General features: G+C 51.0%; 2 long non-coding RNA genes across 3 annotated transcripts; both read left to right on the top strand.

The window, feature by feature from the left end:
- The first annotated feature begins 11 nt into the window (after positions 1 to 11).
- LOC139075843 (uncharacterized) lies at positions 12 to 4735 on the top strand. Its single transcript, XR_011526744.1, has 3 exons — positions 12 to 1208; positions 1630 to 1927; positions 2479 to 4735. It is a non-coding gene; the product is annotated as an uncharacterized lncRNA (long non-coding RNA).
- A 12208-nt stretch (positions 4736 to 16943) lies between these two features.
- Positions 16944 to 20257, top strand: LOC139075844 (uncharacterized). 2 transcript variants are annotated; one of them, XR_011526746.1, is made up of 3 exons: positions 16944 to 17523; positions 18122 to 18246; positions 19978 to 20257. It is a non-coding gene; the product is annotated as an uncharacterized lncRNA (long non-coding RNA). The 2 variants fall into 2 exon arrangements; XR_011526745.1 differs by having other exon boundaries at positions 17036 to 17369; positions 18119 to 18246.
- The last annotated feature ends 603 nt before the right edge of the window (positions 20258 to 20860 follow it).

The following is a 20860-nucleotide window of genomic DNA, read 5'->3' as shown; positions in this document are numbered from 1 at the left end:
AACCCGGGGCCGGGCGCAGGCGCGGGGGGCGCGGGCGACTCGACGTCAGCGCCTCCAGCGCCGCGCCCCTCCCGGCCCTGCGGCAGGACGCGCACGCGCAGGACGCCGCAGCCCCGGGCCGTCTCGCGCCGCTCCAGGCCCGCGCACGCGCACGATGCCGAGACTCCGGGGCCCGCGGGCGCTGCGTCCGGCGTCGGGGCTCGCCGCTCGCCCGCCTTCAGCCTTGGGCCAAGAGGTGCTGCCGCAGAATTGCAAAACCTGCTGCTGACCGCCGCCGAATTTCAGCATCCGCGACACGCAGAACTGTTCTTACACTTGGCATTAGGTGCATCGTGCCCTCGGGCAGAGAAAGGAAATCGCCGGCGCGAGCGGGCCACGTGGACCCGGCCGGGCGGCCTCTGGCCCCTTCTGCCCTCGCCTCCATCCCTACGAAAAGGGACTGGGAAGTGATTCTGGCGCCACTCCACCAAGAAGGGGGCAGAGACGCTGTCAATGGAAGGGGCGTGCCGAGGGGCACCTGGCAAGTTGGCGGCGCCAGTAAACCGTGTCTGACATATGCAGGTGTCTTCCAGCTAGATGGCAGACAGCAGCGGACCCGCGGAGATACACGTTCCTCTTTGCAAGCCAGAGACTCGGCTGAGGGCGTTAGGGGAAGGGGTGGGAGGTAATGGGTCCCCACTGCCCTTTACCGTATTGGATGGCTCTCATCAATGACTGGACATCTTTAAGGGCAACTGCATTTGGCACGCTTTGAGAGAGTTATGTAAGTCCTAACACACCAACAGTGTCTACGCAATTCAATACAAATGGTCAAAGTCGCGTAGGAACTTGGTTGTCCCTAAGAGGGCGCAGCCAACGCCTACGGTGGAGGACTTGCCTCTGGAGGGGCGGGCCAGGCCACCCTCCACTGCCAGCCCCAAGGAGGGGCTGAAGGAATCGGGGCAGTTTTTTTCTTTCATTCTCACCGTTCGTTCCCTTGAAGACAAAATACAACAGTTATGTCCCATCCTAGCATGTGGGTTTTGTGACCAACCTGAGGCTGCCGGTAGGAGTTAGAGAACATGTGAAACGCCCTGGCCACGCAGTGGGTGCAGGGGACCCTGGAGGAGCTCAGTGCTGGCGCATGTCCCTGGCCCCAACTTGCTGTGTGATCTTGGGTAAATCTCTGGGACTAGATGACGCAAGGATCTTCAGAGCTACAAAACCCTGTGAGGTTTTGGAAAACCTTTGTATTGGCCCTCAGGCCTGGGGCATAGTCAGCGAATACTTTTTTAATGAATGCATGAGTGAATGAATGACCTGACTCTCCCTGGAGCGTGCCTGACTTACACAGAATCAAGAGGGGGAAAACAGCGGTGTCTTCCTACATGAAGGGATATGATGGGCAGAGCTCCCTTCTCTCTTGGGCACCCTGATCAGTTTTATTTTTACGTAGTCCTGGAGCAACCACTGGGTGCTAGGTACCATGGACCCGGGGGAAGCGGATGGGCGTTATCTCCATCCTAACAAACTTAATCCCTAAGGAGGAATGAGATTAACAATCCCAACGGGAACATTATAGCCTCAGGCGCTAAATGGGACAGTTTTGATTCCGTGGTGAGCACGTGGTATTTTTCCCCCTCTGTGCAGAAACATTTTGTTCCAGTGACACACAGAGTTTTCCTCACACTCCGGAAGTCTCCTGTGTCCAGTGCCGAGACCACGAGGGGAACACTGTCCACACTGTCCAGCTTTCGGTGGCACATCAATCAACCAGTCATTGCGAAGCGAAGGCTGTCCCAGCTCTGCAGCCTCCTTCCGGCAGAGGGGACGGGATGTCTCAGCGTGTGGGATCCTGGTAGCAGCCTGGCCTGGAGGGAAGGACAGCCAGCCCCTATCCTGCCAGCAACTTGCCGCTGTGCGACCTCAGCCACCTCCCTGACCCTCTGTGAGCCTGTTTCTCCAGCAATCAAGGGAAGGGGGTGGGCCAGATCTAGGGCCCCTTTCAACTCAGTTCTGTGGTTAATATTTTAGATTTAGAAGTATTAGCTGAAGGTAGAGGCGAATTCTTGATTCCGGAAGCCAGGTGGTCTGTCCCTCTGCTGCATGCTTGTGCCACTTACAGCCTGGTCACCCCCACAACTGCCTCTCCTACTAGCCCACCCCAAACACATAAACTCCTGCCCACACACTTCACTCTCCTCTGGGGAGGCCAGGCCTTGCCCAGATGAGCCATCTGGCCCAGATGGGGTAACAGAAGCAAGGGGAGTGGACAGTACTGCTTCCTGGAGCACTGGCCCTGCCAGCTGCAGGTGAGGCCCTTGGCTTTGGGTCTGGGAGTCAGCGAGGCCTGAGTCATTAAACCGGGCTACTAATCTGGATTTGTGAAGATAAACCAGCCATGACTACACCTGGCCTTATTCAAATGCATGCCTTTAGTGTCTTTCTGCATATTTTCAATACACTTTGTCCTCTCCCTTACTATTTTTTTTTCCTTAGAGAAAAGCAACACATCCTTGTGAATGTGAGATGCCCGACACCAAGAAGTCACCCTTACATGGAGATGAGGTTTTTGTGTTTGGTGCAGAGGCAGTAAAGGAAGTGAACAAAAACATCAAAAAAACACATTGGACATGCCATCAAGGTCTGTGTCCTTAATCGTCACTCCTGAGTTCTGGGACCAGCTCCAGTTGCGTATCTTCTCTCAGCCCAGAGCCCATCTTGAAGCCCGGGGCATCACTTCCACGTTCTGGCTCTCAGACTTTTTCTGTAAAATGCTCCCTGGCTGGATTGGACTGGAGGAAAACTCAGACTCATATTCTCTGATGTTCTAAGAACCTCTGACTTTTTTTACAAAGAGAGCTCCATATAAATCCGCCCACCACATTTTCTGAAACGAAAATGAGGACACATCTGATGAAAAAGGTGTTGTTTTCTTAATTATTTACATGAAAGGGCTTGTAAAGGTAAACAGTGGTTATAAATCTAAGGAGTCACCTTTACTGGAAAGAATTAAATAACATAAGAGACAATAGTCAGTGAGCATTTATGTATCCATGTACTCAGTATTGGAATATTCGACATTGAGAACTCTGGAAAATGAGTTTGTGTTCTGTCCACATGTTTGTGGTCATATTCTGCACCAGATTTCTTCCCAGAAGTATGGTAAGAATTGACTATGGAATGAGACTCAAGACATCCAGCCACATGAGGACTTTGGGAGGTTAGGACCTGTCCTGCGAGGGTGCCATAATTCAGGACACCTAGGTAATGGGAACCAGTCATGGGACACTAGAAACAAGTCACATGCGGATGTTTGACCAAAAATAGTTGTTCCGAGGCTCACTCACTCACCAACACTGTAGCCTTGCCCTTGAATTGTTTTAGGTGTTTCCAAAAACCTAATCCACCCTCCAACACGCAAAGTGTGCCATCTTCGCCGATATCCAGATGATGTGCCCCAGACGCAGAGAGCTTCCGGGGAGGCCCTCCATGCTCTGAGCAACAAAGGTGTCATCGGAGAAGTGGAGCGCCTCCAAAAGTATCTGTTGGAAGCCAAAGACACGCATGTGTAAGTGGAAGTCCCAGGACGTTTGTTTTATAAAGTGTTGTTGCATCACCGCCCCACCCTGCCCCTGCCCTGCTGTGGCTCCCCGGGAAGTTGCTGGGACACGGGCCATCTGGCAGGAGCTGGGCCCCAGCCTCCTAGAGCCCAGCAGGGCCCTGCGGCAGGTCAGGGGTCACACAATACATTGCAGAGAAGAGGTGACGTCTGTCCAGAGGTTGCGAAGCAGGAATTCGTTTAACTTGAGCAATGTATTGCTTCCCACAGACTGCCTTTCTAGTGGACTGAAGGGAGAGTCCCAGTAAATGTGTGCCAAGCCAGCCTTCAGACATGCCAGCTTCCTAACACGTGGGCGGACAGCGGACAGAAAGTTTCAGATCTGACCATTTTTACTCATTCTTTTTTTTTTTTAGAGTAAAATTTTTTTTTGTTTTAAAGATTGGTTGGTGCCTGAGCTAACATCTGCCGCCAGTCTTCCTGTTTTTACTTTTTTTCTTCTTCTTCTCCCTAAAGCTCCCCAGTACATTGTTGTATATTGTAGCTGCATGTCCTTCTAGTTGTGTTATGTGGGACGCCACCTCATCATGGCTTGATGAGCGGTGCCACGTCCCTGCCCAGGATCCAAACCGGCGAAAACCTTGGCCGCCGAAGCGGAGCATGTGAACTTAACCACTCAGCCACAGGGCCGGCCCTACTCGTTTATTTAAAACCCTTCACTAGTGGTCCTTGGCCCAAGGTAAAGTCCAAACGCCTTAGCCTGGCACCCGGGACCGTCTGAGGTCTGCCCTGATCACCTGCCCAGCCTCATCACCTCCACTTCAGCCCTCCTGAACCACTCTGTCCTGCAGACCCTGCCCACCGGCCATCACAGCATGGATTGCACAGTATGGGCACCTTGGGTCTCATCCCATCCCTCCCCTCCCCTCCCGCTCCCTTTGAATTCAGGACCACAATTTACTTATCTTCAGACATCTGGTTTCTAGCCCAGTGCCTGGCACATAAAAGTCACTCAATATTGTTAAACTGAAACCAGGGCTGTCCTGAAAGATCTGTGATTTGCGGCTGCTGCGTGACTGATTAGCTCATAGGAATCCCTCCCCATGTGCAATCTACAATTAGAGGGAGAAAACATTCTGAATGTTCCTCCTTTGGTCATTTACTCATTTATTCGTTCAATACATGTTTATATTGAGGGCTGCCTGTGTGCGAGTGATGTGCGGGGCAAAGGAGGACCCTTTCTGGCTGCAGCTATGGGCTGGGTTCTTGGGGACCAGCAGGGAACTGATGAGGGTGAAAAGAAGCCTCCCCTTCTACCCAAGGCTTAAAGAAAATTGCCTCTTTTGTTTTATTTTCTTCTAAGCTCCTGGCAACTGCCTCTGACCCAACATGTTGCAGCACCTCTGCTGGATTTTCCACTGCTCCATTTTTGCTGGTGCCCCACCTGGTGGGGCCCCACCTCTGGGAAGCCTCAGACCTGCAAGCGTTCTTCCTCTTGTGGCGGGGATCAGTAGTGGAGGCCCTTGCACAACCCAGGCCTTCTGGACGGTGTGTGCTCTGCCGGGGGCCATCTGAGCCCCATATTTCTGCCAAGTCAGAACCCCGGGCTTGCAGCATCACGCTGGACCGCGCCACACGGGCCCTGGCACAAGGCAGACCTGTGTCTGAACCCCCAAGGAGAGGCTGCAGGAGCATCTGAAGGGGGTGCTTGCTGTCTCCCTTCAAGCAGCCTGTGAGCCCTTATTCTGGGCCCAGGTCCTTCCAGCTGCCAAGGAGAGGGAGATGAGCCAAGGAGGTCCCTGCACTTGAGGAGCTCACAGTCCTGAGGGGACGTCGACCCCAGGCTTGTGCTCTCTTATGTTCTGGTCACCAGGACAGTGGCCACACAGGGTACCACCATGGGGGCCCTGGGGAAAAGGTGCGAGCTCCGCTCTGGGTATTAGAAACAGCTCATGGAGGGGTCAGCCCAGTGGCACAGAGGTTGAGTTCCCATGTTCCGCTTCAGTGGCCCAGGGTTCGCCGGTTTGGATCCCTGGTGCGGACATGGCACCTCTTGGCAAGCCATGCTGTGGTTTGCGTCCCACATATAAAGTAGAGGAAGATGGGCACGGATGTTAGCTCAGGGCCAGTCTTCCCCAGCAAAAAGAGGAAGATTGGCAGCAGATGTTAGCTCAGGGCTAATCTTCCTCAAAAAAAAAAAAAGGAAAAGAAAAAAGAAACAGCTCATGGAGAAGCCTGGGTTTGGAAAGGCTCATGGAGGGCTGGCGTGAGCTGGGGAGGGCCCCAGGGCACCCAGGGCAAGAACAAGACTGGTGAGTGCATAGAGAGAGAACCGTCCTTAGGTCCAGCTTCACTGTGAGAGGGCTGACTCTGGGGGCAGCACCCCACCCCCAGGGGCTGCTCCTTTGTCATGCAGACAATTCCGCTCTGCCTCAACCTGCATTTCCCATCAGCCCAACCAAATCCTTGTTGACAACAGCACCTTAGAGGGCAGGTTAGTCACCATACCAGGTACCAACCGTTCTCCTGTGGCGTATCATGCCCTGTGTCACTCAGGGCCTGAGCAGGTGGTTCGGTAGAGGGTATTTAATGTGGGAACTAGTTACAGAGATAACAGAGTATCTAGCAGCTGCAGGAAGCCACTACCACCCATGGGGCTGGGCCTAAAAGGGAGTGAAGGCCACCAGCAAAGCACTTGGGGGCCATCCAGTGGGAACTGGAACCACAGAGAGGGGTGCTGACTGGAGGGGCTGGAACCACTGAAGGGAAGCAGTCAATGCTGGAGACACTGCTCAAAGCAGAGACAGGAGAACAGGACCCATCTTCTCCCATCCTCCAATCTCCTACCAGGACCTCCCGATTGGAACCTGTTGGCAAGAGAGCTGACAAGTGTGATTTTCAGGGGTCAGCCCCCATCTCCACCCCACTCCAAGAAACAGAGCAGGGCCCTGGTGGGGTGGGGAATGGGAGTGAGATCAAGGAGGCCCATGACAGGCACAGCTCCCTTTGCAAAGACTTGTCAAAATCTTCTTCCTGCCCATTTGCCAGACATTTCCTAAGGAGTGTTCTGGTAAGCACCGTGTTCTGTTTCGTATTGGCTTAAGCAATAGGGAAAATTAATCATCTCGCGTAATGAGACGTCTCAAGGAAGGGAGGCTCCAATTTTGTTCATTAGGAGCCTCAAGAACAACACCAAAGACCTGTGTCTTTTCATCTTTCTCTTTTCCATGCCCACGGTGTGGGCCTGCCCCTCTCCTGGTTCCAAGATGGCCCCAGCTCTGGGCATCAGATACAGACAAAATGAAGGCTCATGGAGAGGGCATCTCTATTTCTGCGTCTCTTTTTATCCAAGAAAGAGCTTTTCCCGGCAGACTTCCTTTCCTGTCTCATTGGGCAGAATGTATCATGTCCCCTTGCCTTCTCCATCTCTAGAAAGGAGAGTGCGACCTCCACGGTTGACCTAAACTGATCACGATTCGTGCCTTAGCACCAGAATGGGCTGAGGCCTCCCGTGAAGAGCATGCTACTTGGAAGATGCTATCTGTCACGGGTTGAATTGTCCCCCTCCCAAGCTCACGTGGTGAAGTCCTAGCCCCCAGGACCTCAGAAAGTGGTCTTATTTGGAGAGAGGGTCTTTACAGAGGGCATCGAGTTGGATGAAGTCATTAGGGTGGGACCTGGTCCAACATGACTGGTGTCCTTAGGAAAAGGGGGAATTGGGACAGAGACAGACACGCGCAGAGGGAAGATGACGTGGAGAGATGGGGGAAGGCCAAGTGACGAAGGGTAAGGCAGACATTAAGATGATACTTCTACATGCCAGGGACCACCAAAGATTGCCAGAAAACCACCGGGAACCGGGGGAGAGGCTGGAACAGATTCTCGTCACAGCCTCAGAAGGAACCAACCCTGATGACCCTTTATCTCAGGCTTCCAGCTTCCAGAATGGTGAGAGAATATTTCTGTTGTTTAAGCCACACAGTCTGTGTTACTTCGTTATGGCAGCCCGAGTTGACTAAGACACTGTCTGAAAGAAGTCAGCGTTTGACTGCCGGAAGAAAGAGGAAGAGAATGGCGCAGGGTAAGGGACCTAGAAACCTCGATTTCTCAGGACTCCCGAGGAGGTTGTGGTGAAGGGTAGAGAGCGTGGGGGTGCAAGGACTCACTGTCGAAACTCAACGCAAGTTCCCATAATGTTTATAAGGCAGGGCTGCCCAGAGCTCAGCCCTTGAGTAGAGTTGCATTTAAAGACAGTGCAAACAGAATGCCACCTGCCCTTGCTTCTTCTCAAACGTCGAAGGAGGGGTCCAGTGCATCATTAAACGCCCTTTCCCCTCTGCCTCCAGCAAGCGAAACTCCCGGGAGCTGCTGGCCCTCATCCCTGGAAGATCTTTCTCTCCCTTCCTCAGCAAGCTGTCGTACCTGTGTTCCCGTGATGACCTCTCCCCTCTGGGCCTCTCACCCCTACAGCCCCTGCTTCCCACATTTCGCTCCTGCCCTCGGTACGTAGCCTCTGGGGGCAGCTGGTCTTCCCAACTCTGCCAGCTTTTTTTGCGCCAGAGCGTGAGGGCTGGGCGGGGGCCGGGGGGAGCAAGCAGGCAGTGCCTTCGTGGAGGAAGGGAAAGGGTGGATATTGGGATGCGATAAAATTGTCCAAAGATAATTCAGCGAATCAGTTAGGTAGGGGCTTACTTAAAAAATGTAAGAGTCTGAAATTTCAGGGTTGAATAAATGTTTTCATCAATAGTCCAGGGGGGTGGGTACGCCTGGCTGTTTGTGCGTGCCTTCAGAACTCAGCAGACATCCTGTATGCCAAAGGTCTGCTCTTATCTGCTGCCTCTCCCAGGGCCGCACCCAGAAATGTTTTCTGGGTCGGGGCCGCCTGACAGACCTGTGATAGGCCCGGGTGTGGAGGAGGCTGAAATTCCTAGGAAGAGCCCAGCTGCGAGCCAAGGCTGGAGGAGTCAGGACCAGCTGGACAAGGAAACAGAGAAGCAGAACAAATTTGATTTTACTGACAGCTGCCACACCACGTCCGGGCACCCCATCAAGAGGTGAAGTGCAATCGGGGCAGGCTGTGACTCATTTAAACATATAGAACGTGGCTAAGGCGGTCCAGCTTCTACCATGCTGGCTGGGACGCTTGCCTTTGGAGCCTTGAGTCATCCTGTAAGATGGAAAGCTGCCCTGAGGCCATCACGCTGACAGAAACCTCAGGCCACGCGGAGAGCTCGTGTTCAGGGTTTGGCTCACAGGTGAGCACCAGCTCAGGTGGCGAGGACATCCATTAACAGATAAGATCCAGCCCCAAGCCCTGGAGTCAGGGAGCTGCCAGATCTTCCCAGCTGAGGCCCCAGAGGTCATGGAGCAGAGACAAACCTGGCCCCTCTGTTCCTGACCCACAGAATCTGTGCACGTAATAGATGGGGGTTTCACCCCACTGAAGTTTGGGGTAATTTGTTACACAGCCATATAAAACTGGAAGAAGCAGCTACAGTATTCTGACAAAACAATTCTTAGCCTGGGTCCTCACACCCCAGGGAGCAGCCCTCTCTAGGAGAGCCCAGGTTTGGGGTTAAGTATGGCATGGCACAGTGGTCAGGAAAGCAGACCCCGGAGACAGATTGGCATGGATTTGCATCCCGACCCTCTCTGGCAGGTTAGTTTACTTCCTCAAGAGTCTCAGTTTCTTCCTCTCTAAATGGGGAAAGTAACAGAAGCTGTCTCACAGATTACCATGGGGATTAAATGAGATAATTTATGCACAACACCAGTGTCAGATCGACTGTATTTAACGCCTGAAACACCAAACTTTTGAACACTCCCTCCTCAATACAAGATTGTTTTCTGTAATAACATATGTAAAAACCAGCAGTAATCATTATTTTCTTGATTTGTTTTTTAGTTTTAGAACAAAAAATAATTTTAAAAGAAGAAACTTCAATTTTAAAGATATTATTCAAATTAAGTTAAACATTTCAGGGGCCGGCCTGGTGGCGCAGCGATTAAGTTCGCATGTTCCGATTCTCGGTGGCCCGGGGTTCGCCGGTTCGGATCCCAGGTGCGGACACGGCACCACTTGTTAAACCATGCTGTGGCAGGCGTCCCACGTATAAAGTAGAGGAAGATGGGCACAGATGTTAGCTCAGGGCCAGTCTTCCTCAGCAAAAAGAGGAGGATTAGCAGCAGATGTCAGCTCAGGGCTAATATTCCTAAAAAAAAAAAACCCAAAAAACCAAAAAAAAAACCCCCAAGATTTCACGTATGAACTAAAATTTGTATTTCCCAAAGATTTTACATCTTGCAGGTAGTGCTTTCATTGTTTAAATTGTCACCATCGAAACTGCACATGGAGTGAGAGAACTGAAATAATTCAAGCCCCACTCCTTTGCTTTTGCAGCCCCTGTGATAGTGTTCTTTATTTCAAATCTGTCAGGAGGGTTGAAGACATGAATTGTTCCGGGCGGAGCTCAGAGCCAAGGTGGCCAACCGTCTGGGACTTTCAGTGCTAAAAACAGAAAAGTCCTAGGTGAACCGAGACAAGCTGGTGAGCCTACCGAACGATAGCGGATCAAGAGAAACTTACTCTCAAAACGAGCACATGTGGCCACGTCCGTGTGAATCAACGACCAACTGTGGAACTGGGAGTTCTCTGAATTAATTTAGGTGCAGAATACAACGTTTATGAAAGGACCAGTAATGAAAATGTGAAGTTCACATATATGTTATTAAAACACAATCATCACCACAGCAATTGTTAGAACAAAGGAATCTTTTTCGGGAAGGAGTATTTTATCAGTGACACTGCTTAGAATTGATGGGCACAGTGATAATAACAAGCAGAGCAGCTTTTAGTCAGTTTTATTATCGTTTTTAAAATTATCTACAGACAATGCATGTCCTCACCACCTGCACCCAGGGCAGACGCTCCTCTGTCCCGCCCTTCTTGAACCACAGCACCCAGTGAGCACAAATATCAGCTCTCATCACAGTAGCATGGGCTCTCGGAAAGTCTGTCCGCCTCTGTGAGTCTGGGCATCTTACTGTTATCTCGTAGGGTTGTGGGATGTAGGATTTTGTAGGGCTGCTGGCTGTAGGATTATTCAGTAAACTATAAGGTGTCTAGCTCAGGCCCTGCCATTTGAATGGCCCTCAACGACCATCAGTTCTCATATCTACTTCTATATCCCCCCAGGCAGCCTGGGTCCCTCACCTGGAATACCTTACCCTTAGGTCTTTGCTGATTGACAGGTGCCTCATCTCAAATCAGTGGAGCCCCAGTGACTGCATTCCTACAGATCCTGGGCTTCTGGCGTCTCCAGGATATCTTGATCATATCTGGTCTTGTCTGGTCTCAGCTTCCTTGACAAAGTGGAGTACTAGCTTTCAGGCGTGTGCTGTCTTGTCACCTCATGAGAGGGCGCAGTCCTTGGTTGAGGGGCCCGTGCTTTCCCTTCTCTGCACCCTCATAGAGACTAAACATCTGCAGTCTCCAATAAGGCCCGCATTTTGGATATTTGGGGTCCCATTCCATACAGTCTCGTGGTGCTGACTTTAGACGTGTGGGTGTAAATCCTGGTTTGCCTGGTACGGTCACCCTAGTTTATGCTGTGTTCTAGTGTCATGATTAATAGTGTCACTTTCCCTCTCAACATGTCCTGGTTTGGCTGAGAGCTTTCATGGTCCCATCGCTCTGGGGGACACTCGCCTTTTGTCTCCCAGCCCTCCCGTGGCCTCATCTACACTCACCTCCTCTCACAGCCTCTCTCGGGAACGCACCTGCCTGACCCATAGGGCCGTGCCGCCCACCCGCCTCTGTGATTCTGGGAGGCCTGCCGCCGGCCTTCCTTCAGAGGCGATGAGCTGATGGCCGTGCACAGATACTGGACTTTCAAGCAAAAGCAGCACTTTGAGAGCTGTGAGGATAGACACCTAGCAGGAAGAAGGGGAGACACTTGGGGAGAAAAGTTACCTAAGACTTTTGAGAAGGTACATGTTGAGGCTGTGGGGCTGTGACAATGGCTGTCTCCTGTGTAGCAAGGAGAAGTATAAATCAGTACAATATTTACTGAATGCAATCTGGCAATAAGTATCAGAAGCCTTAAAAATGCCACGCCCTTTAAGCTGCTAATCCCGCGTTTAGGGCTCTATGCTAAGGATGTACTCAAAAAAGCACATGAAATTTTATGCACAAAAGTGTTCACGAAAATATCATTTATAATAACCAAAAATTGGAAACACTCCAAATATCCAACATGACCGAAATGGTAATAAATTATGCTGCAGCCACTGGATGAAACAGTGTCAGTCTTTACAATTATATTTAGGAATGTTTTCTAATGATAATGGAGAAATGTGCTATGTTGTAAAAGGAACACTTAGATTTATAAAATGGTGTATCCAGTGTGAATTTTTTTGTGGTAAAATAAACGTATCATAAAATAGACCATTGTAACCATTCTTAAGCGTACAATTCAGTGGCATTGAGTGCATTCACAATGCTGTGCAGCCATTACTATCATCTGTTTCCAAAGCTTTTTCATCATCTCAAACAGTGTGCCTTCATATAAACGCATGCGAATAGATGGAATTTTTATTCTCTTTTTAATGCTGTTCTGTATTATCTAACTTTTAATCAACTAGGAAATTGCTTTGTTGGTTTAAAACACTTAATATGCTGTCTGATGGGAGAAACACCATCTTTATCTTCAAAAATAGCATTGTTCAGTGATGCCTACACTATCCTGGAACGATGTTAGATACTTGTACTTGCTACGGTGAAATTTATCAAGTGAGTAAAGAAGGGTAAATTCGGTTTTCCTGCCTCATCTTCATCCTCTAACATACATTACCGCGGTTACTTGTGTCTTCCCCCCCTGACCGAGCTCGGAGACTGAGCTCCCAGAGGGCTGTGTGCCTGTCTCTTTCGCTGCTCTGTTCCCAGCGTGGCGTGCAGGCCCAGGTTTTCAGTAAATGCTGACAGAAAGGTATTGGAAACTTGGTGTCCATTTTAGGCACAGAAGGGAGGGGTTTTTTCCTTTTGAATCAAGTATGTGGTGTGAAAGCCCCTCACTCTGGGACCGTCCTGGAGTTCAGTGGGTCATTTCGTTCCTTCCTTACGCGAATACACACTGAGCCCTTCACGTTGCAGGTCCTCTTCTGGACACTTGGACGCTGAAAACGTAGGTTCACATCTTGAATTTCCAGCTGAATTTGATCTCTGGAAGTGACCGTAGAGATTTTCATTGTCGTGTTTTCTCTTTCCTGACCACGCTACTGAGGACGTTCTGATGTATTCGTGCCAAGTTGTACCAGACAGACAGCCCTTCTCTCCTCTGGTGTCCCTTCTGGAGGACCTGTGCTCTCCAGAGTCTGCAAATAACTCGACCCTCAGGCGCAAGTGACTGGATGTGGCGGAGAGACTGGACTCAAACCTGCCAGGCCGGATTCCCTCTGCCCGGATTGCTGACATGAGTGCTGGCGCACTGGAGCGATAAGGCCTGGAGCCTGCTCAGCCGGGATCATCGTGTGCAGGCAGCTTGGGAACCACATAAGCCCGTGTGCATGGAGAAGCACCACACCCGTGGCCAAGAAAGCAGTGAAACGGGATCCTGGGAGGCAGAGCGGGACCACCCGGGCTCGTGAGGGGCCTCTTCCATCTCTGTCAGGGCAGAACCAGCTCCCTCACGTTTCATACGACTTCCCCAGCTCCTTAGAAGAAATCTCCCTCTGCCTAATCCTGGCCTAACCTTTCAAGGTCACTTTGCTTCCTTGGAAATGAACGTGGCCTAGGAATAATAAACAGGAACACTTTCCTGGAAGAATGTGATTTGATTTATAATAATCTCTTCATGATGGGATTTCCAGGATCAAAAATACATGCAAAGTACAAAATAAGAGACTGCCTGTAATTCCCCTGTGTCTCCGGCATGTCCCACTAAGCAAGGTTTATACTAGGACTCGTTCTGGGCACAGCTGATGTGACACGAGGGTGCAGCTAGTGAATTCCTCCCCATAGGACGGGGCTCATTGTCCCCATGTCTGGGTTTCCTGACCACTTCTAGACTTACAGACGCACTCCGGGGCTCAAGCGGCACAGGCCTTCTGATTGCTTCCTGGGTCTATAATGAAATACCCCTTTCACCCGCTCCCACCATGGGGCTCACTTCTAGGCCAGCGCCTTCTGACTCTGCAATGATGGAAGTGTTCTATATTGTCGCTAGCCACAAGTGGCTCCTGAGCCCTTGAAACACAGCTTGAGTGACTGAGAAACCGAATTTGTAATTGTATTTAATTTGAATTAGTTCAAACTTAAACTTCAATAGCTGCCTGGCTGCTGGTTTCCGTGTTGGAGGCTGCCTCTCTGGGCCTCTAAATGTTGATGTTAAATGCACAAATAGCAACACACACACCCATACCCACACCTGCATTTTGAAGATAACCTGAACTTACCAGGACCATGGTCCGCTTCAACCTGGCCCTGCAAGGACCGTGCCCTCAGGGCAGGACTCTGGCCTGGGACAGCACATTCTGGGACAGTCAAACTCAGTGGTTCAGAAGCAAGTGGGAACGGCTCCCTGAGCCACAGACCGTGCGTGCGTGCTCAGCTGGCCTCCTTTGGAAGAAAGCACCTCTGTAACTCTCTAGTGAGCTGTCATACCTTGCCAGAGTCGGAGAGCCATCCCATGACATAATTTTAACTTTAAATTCACTTTTTCATGCTACTGGACAAAGGCAATTCTTCCTGCTCATAAAACCAAACCCGTTATTACACTAAATGGACTCTCATCTACCATTTCCTTTTGTGAAGCACACACTGGCCTGTATGAAGGTTCTGGAAAGATGCTGAGCTGCAGATTTGAAGCACTGGGGGAGGTGAGTGCGACACTCTCACACCTCCGTGAAGTCACACGTGGACAACTCCCAGTGACATCACCGAACGCAGCTCACAGAGCAGCCTTGTGGCCCGCTGACCGCAGCGGGAGACGGCTCCTGACAGCTCGATTGCATGTGTGCACTTGGCCAAGGGAGTGTGAGCTGCCTGCCCCGAGCTGGCCCTGCCAGGAGCATCAGGGTGAGCCCCCGCCCCGCCGCCCTCGGGGGAGCAGCACGGCGGCCGGGGGTCGGAAAGCCTGGTGTCCAGCCTTGGCTCTGCTGTGTTCTGGCTGTGTGCCTTTGGCTGGGTGGTTTCCCTATTCTGAGCCTCGCTTTTCCCATCTGTAAAGCGGGAGGGCGGAAGACTGAGCCGATGAGCTCTCAGGGTCCGTACAGCGCGGACCTCCTCCAGATCCAACACTGAGCGGAGGAGGGAGAAGACCAGCCTGGCAAGGTGAGTGGCCGGCGGGAGCTCTAGTCAGTGTGTGAGCAGAGCTGCCCTCTGGGCTCTTTGCAAATGCCAGCGTCAGGACCCACCAGCAGGGAGAAGTCAACTGCACGGTCAGCCGGTCACGGGCACTCTCGGCCGCAAGAGCTTCCTCCTCTGAGAGGAGCCTGGGTTTTGAGGCTGGCACGCTGGGGTTCAGGCCCCAGCTACTCCGTCGAACAGCTGTGGGACTTCGGGCAAATCACAACTTCTCTGAGCCTCAGTTTCTTCGTGTGTAAGGCGGGGATGACAACATCTATCTTATAGGTTATCAGTTCTCCGCTGCCTTCAGTTCTGCCTTAAACTCAGTGATAACATGAGTATTAGAGCTGATAGTGGGGGGCCACGCCAGTTGTTTACACATTGAAATAATTCCACAGCCCTGGGCGCCGACCGCTGCCCCCTTCTCTCTGGGGCCCCTTCCTCCGGCACGAGTCGGCCAAGAAAGAGCTGCTGCCGGTGCCTCCAGGGCCCGTGGGCTCTGCTCCCGTCTGCTTGGCCAGAGTCTGTATGTTACCAGTTATTCATTTTGTTAAGTTAAAAGACTTTGTTTTTTAAATCTTTAAATTTTTTTTTATCTTATTGAGGTCATATTTGTTTATAACATTGTGTATAAGTTAAGAGACTTCATTTTTCAGCACAGTTTTTGGTTTACCGAAAAATCGAGCAGAAAATACAGAGCTCTGGTACACCTGCCCTCCGCCGCCCGGTGGCCCCTCTTATGACTGCCCTCCGTGAGTGTGGTCCGTTTGTTGGAATCGATGAACCAGTGCTGGAATCTGAGTACGCTATTGTTAACTAAAGTCTGCTGCCTACACTGGGGCTCACTTTCTGTGCGGTGCAGTTGCTAACCACCTTCAGCTTCTCCCTTGGTGCTAATCGTGGCCAACGCTTCCCGAGTGGCCGTGTGCCAGACACCCACTGTCCTGGGTGCTCTCGCACCTCCTCATTTAATCCTCATGTGGTCTATTTTAGTCAAAAGAGAATCTGAAAATTTTGGGGGCCGGCCTGGTGGTACAGTGGTTAATTTCACACATTCTGCTTTGGCAGCCCGGGGTTCGCCATTTAGGATCCTGGGTGTAGACCTACGCACTGCTTATCAAGCCATGCTGTGGCAGGCGTCCCACATTTAAAGTAAAGGAGTATGGGCAGGGATGTTAGCTCAGGGCCACTTTTCTTCAGCAAAAAGAAGAGGATTGGCGACAGATGCTAGCGAGGGGCCAAAATTCCTCAAAAAAAAAAAAGAAAAAGAGAGAATCTGAAAATTGACAAGTCTGCTGCGCTGGAATGGAACGTTGTAGTTGAATGTTAGGATCATCTGTGAAACTTTTTAAAATACGCCAACGCCCAGGCCCCAAGCATTGTCTGCTCCCGGCCCTGCCCTTCGAATGGAGGCCTAGGGTCCAGCAGTAGCGCTGGGGGCTTGGTAGAAATGCAGACTCTCAGGCCCCACCCCAGACCCCGTGAACTAGAACCTGCGTTTTAATAGGTGATGTGGGTGCGTGTGGACGTTGGAGAAGTGAGCATCTGGAGCAGAGTTCTCGCTCTCCTGAGGTTAGGGCTCCCGTGTGAATGTGACGAGGGCTGCCACGTGGACTCTTCCTGCAAGCTCAGGGCCTTCCCACCCCTCGGCGTCCACCCATATGATGAGTGACGGGCCCTGCTCTAGGTCTAGATTTTGGACATCAAAGAGTTTGTCCACGGTCTAAATGAAAAAAAAAAAGTCACACGTGCCGTGGTAGCGTCTCTGTATGCCCCGCATGTCTATGTTCACAGAAGGGGTTTTCTTTTTACATTTCTGAATTTAAAAAAATCACGAGACATTTGTCTTACTTTTCTTTTTTGGGGCTCTTCTTTTTGAGTTCACCTCGTATGGGTGGGGAGGGTTCTATTCTGAGCTGGTAGTGGGTCTAAGTATATGCATGATTATTAATTTTGTTGTAAAGAAAACAGCAATAAAACCCCAGAAGAACCTTTGCCCGAGGCCATCTGGCTGCACTCTCCATGTTTACTTCCTTGCTTGGCATTTACCGGGTACTTCCAGTTCCCAGCTGCCTTGATGGGCTTGAGCTTCTTCAACTCTTGCCACAGCTTGGTGAAGCAAGAACTGTGTCAGGGGTAAGGAAATCGAAGCTCAGAGAGATTTCATGTGTCAAGTTAAATGTAGGAGGCGAATCCAGGCCTGATGATTCTAGATAACAGCCAACAGGTACACTTCTTTAGATCCACAACCGAAGGGCAAACACATAGTTGATACTCGATAAATATCTACAGGCTGAAGGAACAAATTTAGGATAGGGAAAGTTGCTCTCTGGTTCACCACACCCTGACTTCTGGAAAGTTCTTGGGATGGCATCAGCAGAAATGACCAGGCACCAAGGTATCATCTGCCTCCAGTGATGCTCAACTCTATCTACTCCTTTCCGGAAGCAGGCCAACTTTCCAATCTGACTCAAGTCTGCTGTGGTGAGTTCCGAATGGGCTTCATCGCACTTGCCTCCCCCCCACCCTCACCCCTTAAGGCCAAGAGTGAGGGTGGGCCCAGAAGGCTGAGGGGCCACGAGGTTCAAGATGGTGGCGCCAGGGGAAGGCTGCTTGAGGACCCTCAGCCGTCTTGCAGGTAAGAACCCATGGAGTGGGTCTCCCAGGGAGAGATGTGGGCACGAGTCGCTCTCGGGGGCCTGAGGTCCTGTGTGAGCAGATGGCGTAAGAGCTATTGAGGTCTAGAATGCACTTGTCATTCTAGACCCACCTGGACCACAGTGGGGAGGTTAGGAAAAACCAAGATGTCATTAGTATTCTAGGGCCATTGTTTTCTATTCTTTTTATAGACAAGTGTGTAGTATTTCAAACATATGAACTGACTTGGTTTTGTGGGCTGTGTTGGGCAACTGGTTACCTTTCACAGCGGAGTTTCTACAGCAAAGTACTCCCCAAATTCCCAGTAACTAGCTTCCCAGTAACCAGCTCCCCAAGTTCCCAGTAACTAGCTTCCCAGTAACTAACTCCCCAAGTTCCCAGTAACTAGCTTCCAAATAAAATCTTAGAACACAGCCCACTCTCTTAGTTCCAGAGGTGGGGAGCTGCAGGGTGCTGCATGGGAGGGAAATGCAACAGACGGGCTGCCCTAGCTGCAAATAACACCGGCTGTCCTCTGAAAATAGCGGTAGGGACCCCATTTCCAACCAACCAATATCAACGATGTATCTCCTTAGCAGGGGTCTGCTGGTCCCTCCTGGCGGTGGACCAACCACACAGCGCTGAAGTTGTCTGCACAGCCAACTGGAAGGAACCTTCCTCTCTGTGGGGAGGAGCCGGTCCGCTGCCGTGTCCTCAGCACCAGGCAGGTATTTCCCCATCACGTGAAAAGGGACGAGGCCTGCGCAGGAGTTGAGGGGTGGGGCAAGAGTAGGGGTGTCCAAGTGAACAGTAAATGTTTCTGCTTCGAAAGTGTGTGCCATCTGGTAGGGGGATCAGCTCCGCACACAAATAATTGCAACCTGTGGTGGAAAGGGAAGAGGATGGAAATGGAAGGACAGAGGGCTCTGTGGCTTTGGCTCCAGTGGCAGGTGTCCAGAAGTCTTTATGAAGGAGGAGGCACCTGGGCTGGGATGTGGACCAAAGTCCCTTGATAACAACAGCAATAAATAACACACCTTATTATGTGCCAAGATGTCACCACTGACCTGGCAACAGGGGTTTTGTTTTCAGAAATCACTGGTTACCAGCTGGGGAATGCCAAGACGGGAGGGGTGTGAGGTGGGCAGAGTCCCAGTGTCGGGTGTGCTGTGGATGAGACGCCGCCATCAGATGGAGGCGGGGCTCTGAATTCGCCGAAGATTGACAGTTCTAGTTTGACAGTTTTTCATAAAAATGGTGGTAAAATACACATAACATAAAATCCCTATTTTGAAGTATGCAATCCAGCGGCGTTCAGTGCGTTCGCGGTGCTGGGCAGCCGGCACCACTGTCTGCCTCCAGAGCCCTTCGGTCTCCCCAGAGAGAAAGGTCATAACCACTGGGCAGCCTGGCGTTTTAATGAGGAGAATTCTCTTTGATGAGAAGGAACAGGGGAGTCCTGGACTCGTGGCTGAACACTCCATCCAGCCAGTCACAGCCTGCGCTCTGTCTTACCAGCCAGAGGCACGAAACCTGGCTCAGGCCCCCAGAAGGGGTAGCCTGTGCAGGTCAGTTTCTCATGAGGCACAGAACCCTCCATCTTTTATGTGGCCTGCCCCAAAAGTCTAACAGATGGGACGATTAAATAGATTATGGGAGAGGTTTTCATAGGCTGGAATCATACACAGTGTCTGAAACGATGTTTGCAAAGAATGCTTTGTGGCCAGGGACAATGTTTACAATACAGGGTTTAAAGGCAGAAGGCAGAATACAAGCGAATGCAATTTGGGCCCTATTTTGTTGAAGAGAGGAGCAGGGGAGAAGGTTCCATTGGAAGGAAGAACATACAACGTAAACCGTGCTGGAGGTGTCTCTGCGCCCGCCTGGGTTGGTGGCTGCCTCACTGAAGCCGCCACGTAACCCCCGAGTGTTCTAGTCCCTCCGCTCTAAACTGCCGGGCGTCTGCTCACAGGGACGTGTGTCCACCAGCCCTGAGAGCTCAGTCAACGTTACTCCTCATTATTATTACCCTGGGATGGTGAGATTTCAGACGACCTTAATTTTTCTCTTCAATTTGTCACCAGACCAAACGTGAGTCCCCTTCTTGGCGAGTTAAATCAAACGACACCAGAAGTAGTTATTACACAAAGCAGAGATTTTATTTGCGGCATGCAGCAAAGCAAAGGGAGGCCATAGGGAATAGTTTCACAGAGCCCTGGCTCCCCAAGCACGGGGAGCAGGTGCCTTCTATTAGGGGTGGGGGGTGAATATGCAAGAAGGAAGTTGCGTCCTCCCTTGTAGAGGAGGATAGAGGCTGGCACACGCACAGTTCAGATACACGCCTCCACATACATCGCATGTGATGTTAACAGGCCTTTATCTCCTCCCGGGGAGGCGTTTTGCATATTATAACGAAGTCCCGGTTACTTTTACACTTTTCCATCCTTCTGCGCAGGCATCCTTACTACAGCGTGGTTTGGACTGGTCTGAGCTGGTTCAAGCCAGTGGGCAGCTGCTCATTCTCCTGAAAAACAACTTTGGGGAACTATTGGACGCTGATGGACCCGTGAAGCAGCTCTTTAAGCTGCTAAGCAACAAGCAACTCTTTAAGCCTAAGTAACTCCTTAAGCAACTAGAGGCAGGTGGCTGGTGACAAAATTTCTCTGTATTTTCCAAATTTTCTGGAACAAGCAAGTTTTAACTTTTATAATCGTAAATAATAAATGTGTTTTTTTAAAATGAGAGGAAACAGCATTGTTTTTCAGTCTGCCCTTCTAAGCTGGATCAAGGATGAGCCCATCTCCCAGCTGACTCCCTTCAGCGGAGAGGAGAGGCCTGGCAGCTGGGCTGAGCTGTGGTCTTTTGGGGTCATTTCTATAATCTGGCTTGAATGTGATACCTCACATTGCATCCCAGGGGCCACACATAGGTGTGCACACACACACACACACGCACACGCACACGTACCATCATCATTCTTTTACAGTTGTGCTCTTTGTGATGGTCCAGAAACTTCTAGAAGGAGCCATTGCAGTGAGGAAGTCTGGTTCCCTTGAGTGGAAGGATTATGTGACATGAGTGTGGGCAGTCTTGTGGCCATCTAGGCACATGACTTAGCAAATATTCATTTGGTTTTGCTAGTGTTTAAATAAGAAAGGCAGTCTCAGAGGGCTGCCAGCCCAGAGAACAGGGGAAGACAGGGCCCTCAGGGGTGGCCTTGGGTGGGGTCGGCCAAGGCCAGTCCCTTGACTTTGCAGGCCCCAAAACTCCCCTCTGGTCAAGGCTGGAGTGACTGGCTCAGGCCAACCCAGGTTGGGAGGCTGAGAGGACAGCAGACC

This window comes from Equus przewalskii, chromosome 14 (genome assembly GCF_037783145.1).
Source record: "Equus przewalskii isolate Varuska chromosome 14, EquPr2, whole genome shotgun sequence".
In the NCBI taxonomy this organism is placed as follows: Eukaryota; Metazoa; Chordata; class Mammalia; order Perissodactyla; family Equidae; genus Equus; species Equus przewalskii.
This window is presented reverse-complemented; position numbering and strand designations above follow the sequence as displayed.